Below are 12,113 nucleotides of genomic sequence, written 5' to 3'. Positions count from 1 at the left end.
TTCAATATAAGAAAATATATTTGCCTCGTAAATTACTTTAGAAAAGTGGGTAAATGAAAAATTATTTGTATCTCTTGTCGGAAGAAAGGAATGTCACCTTTCTCGAATAAAAATAAAAGAATTCGTATGTAGCATAAGATTCAATGATAACTTCAACTTAAGTAAAGTATATTATCATTACTTTCGAGTTATTTAACTGGTGTTCATTTTATGTTCATTTATGGGGCAAAACACAGGAGAATTAGTGGTCGCAAATAATAATGTGAAGGTTGAATGATGAGGGGAGAAGAAATAGAAAATGAGTTATAATGGTGTTGATGCCGTTTTTCGCCCGGGTGGGGGAAAATAGCACGACTTGGGGCTTTTTTTTTTAAAAGATTTTGAAATGTGAGGAGTCGCCACCAACAATTTAAGGTGCGATTGGGACACTATAAAAATTGATGATTTTAATAAAATATTTTATTTTTATCAAAATATCGTGTTTTGGGATCTGCGAAAATCTAGAAATCAAGCTCGGGAGTCGGTTACGCGTGGGAAAAGGTTAGCACCCCCACAATGCCAAAAAATTGGTACCTAGTTGATTATCCTATTTTGAAATATGAAAATTTTGAGTTCGAACTTTATTTAATCAAAAATTCATTATGGATGCACAGTTGAAAATGATGTTTGGTTATTTAAGCCAATAATATTCGCCCCTAGCACGAATGCAAAAAATCAATTATTATGCCCAATATTCGAACATTGTCTTGAAATTTTAGAAACATGACAGTTTTTCGAAAAGGATGTCGACCTACTTCGGGAATCACCAATAGTCACCCCCTGAGCATACTTGCGGGAGATATACTATTGACTCCCTAATAAGTGAACATTGTCTTGTGTTTGAAAATATATGCAATCAATCAGTCAATCGATTATAATCCTAACTTTACTAGGTGAGTTTGTTAAAGGATTTCTAGTCTAAAAGTTGTCAAATTATGTAATTAAAGAATATGGAGGACTAAACCTAAAAAGTGTAGGCTCTAATATTAATCCTAATCATTTTTGGTAAATTATTGAATTGAACAGCCAAAATGGAACCTCAAGCATAAGCGAAGGTCAAATCGAAAATTCTCCTAGATTAAAGAACTAAGTTTAAATTAAACCTAAAATGGAGGCTCTAAACATTACCCTATCTGATTTTAATCAATTATGCAATTCGAATAATTAAATTGGAACCTCGAGCAAAAGAGAGAACCAAATTAAGAATTTTTCTAATTTAAGAACTAAATGTGAAATTAGGCGTAAGATGGAGACTCTAATATTAATCCTAATTAATTTTAGTCAATGGTTGAATCGAATAATTAATTTGGAACCTCGAGCATAAGAGAGGGCCAAATAAAAAATTATCCTAAATTAAAAGTTTAAGGACAAATTTAATATATCGAAATAAAGAAAACTAAATTAAATTTAAATTAATCAAGAAAATGTACCTTAAGGGATATACCTAAAAAGAAATGAAAGAAGGAAATTAGAATGCTTATTAAATATCTTAATTAAAGAAAATTATTTAAAAAATATATTGAAAATATAGAAAATAAAATAAACAAAGTTAGTGAATTAAATGAGAAGAATGATTAAAATAAATAAATGGAATGTCGAAAATTTGATTCGGATAACCTGAAATGAAAATAAAATTTTGAAGTTAGTGAAATGATTTAAAATAAGGGCTAAATTGAAATAAAATAAATCAATTAAAATTATGGGCTAAATACTAATGAATTAAAAAAATTAAACAAGTGACTAATTTGTAATAAATGAAAAATTAAACATTAAATTGCAAGATTAAAACAAGGATGAAAATGTAAAAACACGCATAAATTTCATGGACCTCAAAGAAAATAAGCCAAAAAGTTAACACTTATAAATAAAAATAGAAAATAGCAAGATAAGGACATTATATTTAAAATAAAAACGAAAAGATCGCATGACAGTGACCAAAATGCAAACTATAGGAACTTGGGAGGACTACAAAAGAGATTAGACCATTCGAGTACAAAATGCACGTATGGGGGCCAAAACGACGCAATTTGGATTCGTCTATAAATCCTCTTTTTTGTTTTTTTTCTTCATTTTTTCTTCCCCACTCTCCCTCTCCTCCCAAATGCTCTACCTTCCCTCTACACTTCTCCAGAAACCGATGATGAATGACGTCACTGACAGTCACGCCGGTCGCCGTCACCGGTGGCCTTTCAGGCCCAAATTATACATGCTTGTTTTCCTCGACGCGATGCTTGTATATCTGGGCGTGGTTTCATGAGAAACAACCTCCAATACCGTGAAATAAGGTCGAGACCCTTCGACTTTCTATGTTCTGATCTGCCTTCCCTGCCATTGGATTGACCCATCTTGAAGTATGTTGCCATGGGAGACTCGACGAAGCTTCCCACCATTCGAATTCCCCAACAGAAGCTCCTAATGTCGGCAATGCTTCAGCCAAGAGGTAAACCTTCATTCTTTTTCTCCTTTTTTTCAGTATTTTTCTGTCTGCCTCTTTTTGCTAATTTCTAATGGGTAATGCTTTTGTGGATTGTTTTTTTTCGAAAATGAAGGAAAAATGCTTGCTCAGTGATTAATTTATGTTATTGCTCGGTAAGAAGTGACAAGAAACAATGATCTATGCATTGTGTTTTATTGAAAAAAAGGGGAGACCCCTTTTACATTGCTTCTGTAAATCGAAGGGCAAGAAGAACCTTTTTTACAATCTATTTTTCTTTTTTGAATCCCTTTTTTTTCTATTATGGGTTTATATAACCCCAAATTAAAAATTTCATTTCTTTTACCTGTATGTGATCTACTATGGCTGAAATGGGATCAGTCTGTGGCGTAGTGACTGCAACATGGGAGTGGAGATGGCAGGGAGATAGTGGCACAATGACCAGGCATGGGCACCAGCATGGGATGCCCGAGTTTCGTGGGATTTACATTCATTTTTTCATTTTTTTAATGATTTTTGGTAATAATAATATAATAATAAATATTTTTAGAATAAAAATGGTTATTACAACTGTCCCTATTTTCTCATTACTGTGAAATGGGAACAGAGCAAATATATAAAACATTATTTTTTATCCGGCCTGTACTGATGAAATTCTTGAGCTACAAGTTCTTCTCATTTTGAACTCTTTAGTCTCCTCGAATTAGTTCTTCTCATTATTAACTCTTCATTCTCCTCGAATGAGTTCTTCACATTATGAACTATCCACTGCAATGTTGATCGACCTCCTTTTGTGATGAAATCAAGCAAAAAGGCGATGCTGATCTAACTTCTTATATGATGGAATCGAGAAAAGTGCTGGTGCTGATCCAACTCCCTATGTGATGAATCGAGCTGAGGTTGAACAAATTATTCTCATTATGAACTTCTTCTCCCTCATCGGATGAGTTCTTCTCATTACGAACCCTTCAATTGGAAATGTTAATCCACCTCCTTTTGTGATGGATTTGAACAAAGAGATGATGTTGATCCAACTCCTTATGCTATGGATGAGTCAATGTCGGTGTTGTTCTAACTCCTTATGTGATGGAATCAAGCTGAGGTTGAACAAGTTCTTCTCATTATGAAATTCTTCTCCCTCATCGGACGAGTTCTTCTCATTGCAAACCATTCCATTGGAAATGTTGATCCACCTCATTCTATGATGGAATCGAGTGAAAAGACGATGTTGATCCAACTTCTTATATTATGGAATCGAGAAAAGTGCTGGTATTGATTCAACTCCTTATGTGATGAATCAAGCTGAGGTTGAACAAGTTCTTCTAATTATGAACTTCTTCATTGGAAATGTCGATCCACCTTCTTTTGTGATGGATTCAAATGAAATGTTGAACAAGTTCTTCTCATTAGGAACTTCTTCATTGGAAATGTTGATCTATTTTCTCTTTGAAGAATTTTACCTACAAAAGATCATCATGTGTCATTGATATGTATTTGAGCTACCCAGAGGGTAATGAACCGAGGGTCTTTAATTCTTTGCTGAGATCGACTTCTTTCAAAGGTGAAAATATAAACCGAATCTTTCTGAAACTCATCTTATTTTGCACGAAATCATGAAATGAAATATTTTTTGATTTTTTAATTTTTTGAATTCTTGTCAAACATTCAAGACTTGATGAAAAATGAATGTGTATGCTCATATTTTGTAAATGCCTAAATATGCATGCATGATGTGTTTAGTCTTGCAAGTTCTATTGTCTAGTGAATATTTTCTCTTTTATTTTCGTTAAGTTTTTTGTCTTTGTTGGGTCCATCTTGGAAACAACACTAATCACTCGCATTGAAGCGATATGGCGACTTCCTGGTAAATAGTTGACTTCTCTACACGAAAAACTCAAGTTGAAGAAAGTTAACACTGAAAATGTTTCTAGGGAGACAATCCTAAGAAGGATTCAAACGACATTCTAGAAAAACATTCCTAAGAATGACTCAAATGAATTTCTAGAGAAACAATCTTAAGAATGACAAAATAATTTCTCGAAATAGGTTTTACAAGCATCCTCATGAGAGGTAAATCAAAATTTATCATGTTTATGAAATGATGAAATATATGATGCAAAGATGCAAATTCATGTAATATGTTTGAATGCATGTTTTCTTGAACTGTTTGGAATGGTTGCAAGAGCAGTCTTTATTGCTAGAGCAGTTTTCATTCTTTTCCTGGTTCGGTTGTCTTCCTTATCTGTCACACCTGAGTGCATTCTTACGAATCTTGACTTGTGACCGGGTGCATCTTGCCCCATTAAATTTTAGCCCTTGATAAATTTGGCTTCTCATGCCTTAACTTGTGTAAAAATCCAATAAAGCATTCATCTATGCTAGAAAGTTTTGAAAAAGGAATCTATAATTTCAAGCCCTGGAGACCGTGTACTCACTGCTACCTTTTGATGAAAAATCAATATCCACTGTCTAGAACTAACCATCGCAAAAGCTGACAGAACATTCGCGTTCCTTGATAAGTCCTACGATACATCCCTGCCAAGGATGGTAGTTGGAACCTTAGAAACAACCGGAATTGAAGGTGTTTTTTCAATTTCTAACATCGAATTCAGCCCTCCAAGCTTTCCATTGATTTTTTTTCAAAGTTCCAACGCCCATTTAGCGGAAAAAGAACTTCCCAGTTATCCACTTTTAATCTTGGAGTAGACAGAACACAACCTTCAAATTGGGTGAAATTAGAATTTATAGAAACCCCTTATGAACTCAATATTGGCTCAGCATTGTAACTATTAGCACGTGAAACATTCATCACTTTTCATGGATTCGACATTAATGCACGATAAATCATCAGAATAATGCAATTGTATGTTACGATGCCCGTGAAACATTTGAAAATCAAAATTGGCTTCTTCAAAAATTCATTTACAATTATCATTAAGAAACCCCTAAAAATTAGGCTTATATTTTTTTAAATATTCATTTGAAGACATCAAGAAACCCCTAAAAATCAGGCTTAGCTCCTTTAAAAATTCATTTGGATACATCTAGAAACCCCTAAAAATTAATTTGAAGACATCAAGAAAACCCTAAAAATCAAGCTTAGATTTTTTGAAAATTCATTTGCATTTATCGTCAAGAAACCCCTAAAAACTAAGGTTAGCTTCTTTCAATAATTAATTTAAAAACATCAAGAAAATCCTAACAATTAATTTGAAGACATCAAGAAACCCCTGAAAATCAGGTTTAGCTTTTTTCAAAATTCATTTGCAACTATCATCAAGAAACCCCTAAAAATTAGGCTTAGCTTCTTTCAATAATTTATTTGAAAACATCAAGAAACTTCTAAAAATTAAGCTTAGCTTCTTTAAAAATTCATTTGAAGACATCAAGAAACCCTTGAAAATTAGGCTTAGCTCCTTTAGAATTTCATAAATAAACATCAAGAAACCCCTGAAAATCAGGCTTAGCTTCTTTCAAAATTCATTTAAAACATCAATAAACTCCTAAAAATTCGGCTTAGTTTCTTTCAAAATTCATTTGAATACATCAAGAAACCCCTGAAAATTAGGCTTAACTTCCTTCAAAATCCATTTAAAAACATCAAGAAACCCCTGATTATTAGGCTTAGCTTCTTTCCAAATCCATTTGAAAACATCATATTGTTCGGGTAATATGCCCCCACATCAAAGTAACGATTCTTTTTGATTTGGGTCCTCGATCCTTGAGGCTTAGCCACTTTGAACAAAATCCCCTCCATTCGAGGCTTGAACCATGCTCTTTCTTTGCTCTCTTATTTTCTTTGAACAATCTGTAAAAATATGCCTTAATGCATGAAATGTAAATACACTAGATTTGTATCTAAATGTAATGCATGAGGTTCATGTATACAGAAATGTTGATCATCAATTCTTCTGGATTTAAAGTGGAGAACTCAATCTTCATTCACTTGATCATTCTTGAATGAATCTTGCCTCAATGGTAACTTGTCAGCTTAAGCTTGCATCTTTTGAGGAGTAATCTGATTATCTTGTACAAACATGTCTTTTCTGTCTTCTATCTTTGGTTTTTTCGTTACAATCTTAGAAAAAGTGCTCTCTTGCAGTCATACATATGGTCTTAATGCCTCTTCTGGTTCTAATTCAATAGTTTTATCAGAAATGTTTCAAGATAAACTCTTCTTGTCCTCATTATGCCCTTGGCACTCCAAATGGTGAGGCTCATTCACCATGTCTGTTTGATTTGAATCTTGTAAGCTCAGTGAGAACTGGTTTTCGTAATGTCCCAATATGGGTACTTATGGCTCTCTTCGTGCCAAAATCTTAATCTCGAATGGTTTCTCTCTTGTGTCACTAATCAACAATCATATGCCACAACAGAAGTTTTATCATTCAGTCATTCTGATCTCTCAAACTATTTTGCTTTCAAGATTTTGAAATGTTTTCATTACTCTGGCATCATTTGTTCTTTTTCTTCAAAGACCTTTTTCACTTGTATTATCATGTTTGAAAATATTTTCTTCCTTTTTCAATTTTAGAAATGTGAAAAGTTTTGATAATTAAGTTTTGAAAATGTTCTCATTTTCTTTGTGCTCACAATCAAAACAAATTGTAAAACAAGAGTTCATTGAATATCAAGTAAGTCAAATGCTATTTTAATCCTTCAAAAAGTATATCTATTTGACAAGTGTAAAGATTGATGTTGATTTAAGGCTTAGGTTGACTTGTGGAGGTAATGTGTTTTAGGTTGGTTTATTTGTTTAAGGTCTAACTTTCTTGATTCTGGTGTTCATTGATATGATGAAGTAGCCGTTATGCTTATCTTCCGGAAATGTTCATTGGTTCCTAGCCCTCGTGAGTGCCTTTGGGTTGTGCAGTGCTTTATCAAGAGATGTATAAAATCATCTTCTATGCAGTAGTTGATAATCTTCGTATTAGAGCTGTCTTTTCATGTTTTCAACCTGAATTCTCCTTTGGTTTTAAGACATCATCTGCAATTTTACGTCTTGAATCCTCATTTTGTTATTTTTTGTTATCATGCATTAAAGATTTTAGAAAACTATTTTTTGCAAATAAAATTAACCCTGAGGGGTGGAATGAAATCTGAAGATAATCTCTCCACTTAGAAATACATGTATGATTAGAAGTGACTTTTTGAGCACGTAACGTAGGCCAGAGCTCACGGTTATGAAAGAAATGGATAAATAGATCCAAACAATTGTTTAAGGGTGATCGAACCAAGGATCAACTTATGATGACATCTTCATTCTTGTTCTGCCTGGTTTGTAACTGCTTACAACCATTTCATTTTCTTCATTTTCCTGGATCCCTCTAGATTTCCCATTTTTGAGTTTTCACCCTAGAGTTCATCTCTATCTCACTAGACCATAGCATTCTTGATATTCTTATTGAATTTGGATATTCGAACTAGTCGTACTTGATCAACCTTGTGGTTTGAGGATTATTGAGTCACTCATCTTGAAGTATTTTACCTTTTTTTTCTCTCTCTTCTTTATTTCTTTTCTCTCTTTTTATGTTTTTTATCTTCTTTTTGCTATATCTTCTCTTTTTTCTCTGTGATGTCAACTTGATTTAATATTTGAGCGCTTTGTATTTGATGCACCTTATGGTATCTTATTATTTCCACTTTATTTCATGACTTACATTTATAACCAATTCTGGATTGATGGCTTTCATTCTTGTAAGAAGATTTCCTTCACATTGCTTCCCGATGTGGAGAGTGATCCTTGGTTAGCTTGAATCAGAAGAAAAAATAATTCATGCTCAAATGGTGACAACAAGGGGTATATTTTCCTTTTTCTTTTTTGAAAGGATAAATGAAACAAAGTCGTTCATCATCTCATACAAGGAAGTCCTTGTAAAAGAGGTATCCCCAAGGGGACGAGTATTCAGGATTAACTTCAATTCACATGAAAATAATGTAATTAATGCATGATAGAATTATTTCAATGATTTCCTTTATTTCTATTTCACTTTGCTCCTAGTATGCCTCCATTATTCGAGCTTTTCTTCAAAAACTTGATCCGAAACACTCCATCTTGTCTTTCTTGTAAGATACTTCTCGTACACACAATCATCTTGCACTTTATGCCCTCAAGTTTTATTGAGGTTTGAAATAAACATTGGTTGTGTCTAGGAAGGGAAATGTGTGACTTTAAAGTCATAATTCTTAAAGTGGTAATGTTATAGAAAGGTTAGCTTTGTCTGGGAAAGTAAAAGTATGAATTTTAGTGCTTCAGGGAGGATAAGGGCATGACTTTATAGTTTCGAAGGGAGGTGATGTCAAGGTTCAGTCTTTTGATAGTAAGGATATGTTATTTCGGGTAAGGAACCAAGTAATGATTCTTCCGGCTTTGGATGGAGTACGGAAGGTCTAATCTTGCCACTTGTCAAAAGTCTATAATTAATTAAGTAGTAATTGAACCTTTAAGTGAAGGAACATAGTTTTCTTCCAACTCCAATCATTGCAACAACTTCTCTTCTCCATCTTCTTCTCCAACTTCCGGTAATGCCATGTGCCGGCGGCGGTGGCCCTGATATTGGCGGGATATGGCTCAATCTCTTTATTGTTCATAATTACATACTAATGAAGCAGGATTTTTCTTGTTTGGGTTGCCACCATTTGTCTATTTCAAATGAATAATTTCCAATATCTTTTCTATGTTTTTTTGGGTGTGTATTGGGATTTATGTTTTGCTCTGTTATTTTTTTGGTTGAGATTACTCCGTTAAATTATGTCATGTTTTATGGTGACTGTTGATATTAGAAATTAGAACATGTGAGAAAATTTATGATCTTGTCTTGATGATAGTAGGAGAAACCAAATTTTACCAATGAAAAAACACTGTTAAAATAGCAAAATTAATGCGGAGGGTCCCAAGTATTTAAGGCTTCATGTAGCTTTTTTTTAATAGGCTGAGTGATTATAAGATAGTATTTATTCATAATTTTTTAGGCAATTGACAATACCCGTACTCTGTAAGCGTAAATGTTTAAAACTAGAGGACCTACTCGGAACTCAAGAATACGTTCTTATTGACAATGGATGGAGCGGTTCTACGTAGCATTGCTACAATTTTACATGAAATCTGTATCATTTTCAAGCATTGAATTTACTTGTAGAATGTATACTCGCACGAGCCGACTGTTCCATGGTTTTTGGGTTTTTTTATCTACTGCTAGAAGAAATTTTCAGAAATCAGAAAGAAAGTATGTCAATTAAAGGAATAAATTCATTTAAATAACCTTCTTTCCCAAGCATGTGGGCCTAATTCTAATTATGGATTTATTATTGTTAGGAGGCATTTAGTTCAATACCATCTGCGACCCAAACAGGTAAGTTTCTTTTCTTATAAACGAAACTTACGTTTCACCTGCTATTGTAGGATGAGAGGTTTTTTTTCCCCTTATGAGGCTAACCATAGTGAATCTTGTATGGTAGATATATACTCGGGTTCATGGACTTGTTATACCTAGACGAGTTGTAATTACTAGAAATCTAAAGAAGAGTGGAAGCACTCAATTGATACGAATAAGTTTATTTCGCCGTTCATTAATGTTTTATTCCTTTTAGTTTGGATGGAGAATCGTAATTGCTCATTGATTAATGTATCTTTGTGATAGAGATGAAAACATGAGGGGAGAGTGGAGAAAATGGGGAGGCTTATCTTCTCAATCGTGATTTAGAGATATTTATAGTGACTTTAATTGATGGTATAATGCATAAGATAATTATCACTACATGTAGGTCATCAGACTAAATAGATGTGGTTGTCAGATCTTGAATTTTAATCTAGTAGATCACATAGGTCTGTTAGAGGATTTATGTATATAGTCTAGCTAGCTCGAAGGCTATGGTACTCATGTGTCTAGAGGATGTGGATTCCTTGGAAGCTCCGGCAAGTGGAGGAGTCTATTTGGAGGTTTTAGCTTGTAGAGAGCTGAAAGTTTCTGGAGGTGACCTTTGAAGGTATAACATTTGTTCTTATTGATCGAGAGAATGTCATAGAGTGACTTGATTTGAGACTTATATGTAAAATATAGCAATCATCTTTTAATTTCGTTCAATAGCGGAGGCATCTAAACACTCATATACTCGGGATAAAGGCAATCTCATTTATCTTTCTACTGCCGGAGCATAGAGATCTGAACTCTCTTAAATAAAGAAGAGACAATTCAACATTCTCCAGAGTAGTTTAGATATTATCGAAATTTTGAAATATTTTTTTTTATTAATATGGGTTAAGTACAAGGCATCACTTGTTCAAAGATAACTTTTAACCATTTGACATTAAATGCTCACAGCTCTAGCATTCATAGTGCTCAAACTCGGGACCTCAAGGAATAATAGAAATACTTTTATCATTGAGGTCAATTGGATCGTGCTTTGAAATATGTTATACAAAGATGTTTTAATTATTTTTGGGAGATCTTTAATGTTTCAAGAAATATCATCCAAAGATTTTTTAATGTCATGTCTGTATTTGATGGTCTCGACGCTTAATGGAGAGCTATCCTTGATATTCTGGCGAGTGTAAAGTGAAATTGTATTTGCCTCATGTAATAGTGGAAGTTATTCATGCTCGAAAAGTAATTTTACTGCAAAAATTTTAAGGTAAAGAATCTTAAAAAAGTATTTTGATACTCCAGTATAAATGTAAGCAGATGATCTCGATGGTATAACATAGCGAAGGTATCTCCGTCATGTCATGGTGTGTAGGCTTCTACACGCAAAGTCTTCGATGTTTGATGTATAGATATTAATCATATGAAATGAGCGTACATGGGGAGACAAAATGTTTTGTCATTTTTTCGATTGTTCGTGTAATGTTTTATACAAAAGATTCAAGAAAATATATCAACATCACGATGTTGTGGAGACACAGCGAAAGACAAAGCTACTATAGCAAGGGATACGACGAAGGTTTCTCTAGGCCCTTAGTTAGAGGAGACAACTCAACACTCTCAGAGAAGTTCGGTGGTGAAATCATCTTTATCATGGTAAAAGTAATGAGGAAGGTTAACATATAGCTACATCTAAAAGAAAGACCCCAAAGCAATCCCCTGAGATTGTACCAGCAAACAACATTTCTAACTATGGTAGTATGTGTATTATAATACAGCTTAGCTTTGTCGAAAGGTGAAGAAAACGTAAATGTCATGAAAGTGATACTTAAGTCGTTCATCCAAGGTTCTACCGGGAGTTGAACCCAGGTTGCTGGATTCAAAGTCCAGAGTGCTAACCACTACACCATAGAACCAACTTTTGTTCATTAATTTTTCATTACTTTTCTTGTTTATCATTTTTATATTCGCCAACTAGCTTATTTTGATATTGTTTTTAGGAAGTAGTATTTGAAAGAAGTCACATTTTGTTTTCTCACTCTTTGTGCTTATGATTTTAATGATGATAAGCCTCTGATGGAGACAAAGGACTTTGCTTCAAGAGTGCTGAAATATGCAGGCTTGAAGCAAGGTTGAGCTTTTTCCATGAGACAACTTGTTATGAGGCTCATATGAAGCATGAGAGAACTACAGAACCGGAAGAAACCCCATATTCTCCCAAGTCCAATCATTGCAACAACTTCTCTTCTTCGATCTTCTTCTTCAACTTCCAGTAATGG

At 33.7% G+C, this 12,113-nt stretch overlaps 1 non-coding gene across 1 annotated transcript; it reads right to left on the bottom strand.

The window, feature by feature from the left end:
- Positions 1-11,678: 11,678 nt before the first annotated feature.
- On the bottom strand, positions 11,679-11,750 carry TRNAQ-UUG. The gene has a single exon. It is a non-coding gene; the product is annotated as a tRNA-Gln (tRNA).
- Positions 11,751-12,113: the final 363 nt, after the last annotated feature.

Source organism: Hibiscus syriacus, unplaced genomic scaffold (genome assembly GCF_006381635.1).
Source record: "Hibiscus syriacus cultivar Baekdansim isolate YM2019G1 unplaced genomic scaffold, ASM638163v2 tig00110865_pilon, whole genome shotgun sequence".
In the NCBI taxonomy this organism is placed as follows: domain Eukaryota; kingdom Viridiplantae; phylum Streptophyta; class Magnoliopsida; order Malvales; family Malvaceae; genus Hibiscus; species Hibiscus syriacus.
This window is presented reverse-complemented; position numbering and strand designations above follow the sequence as displayed.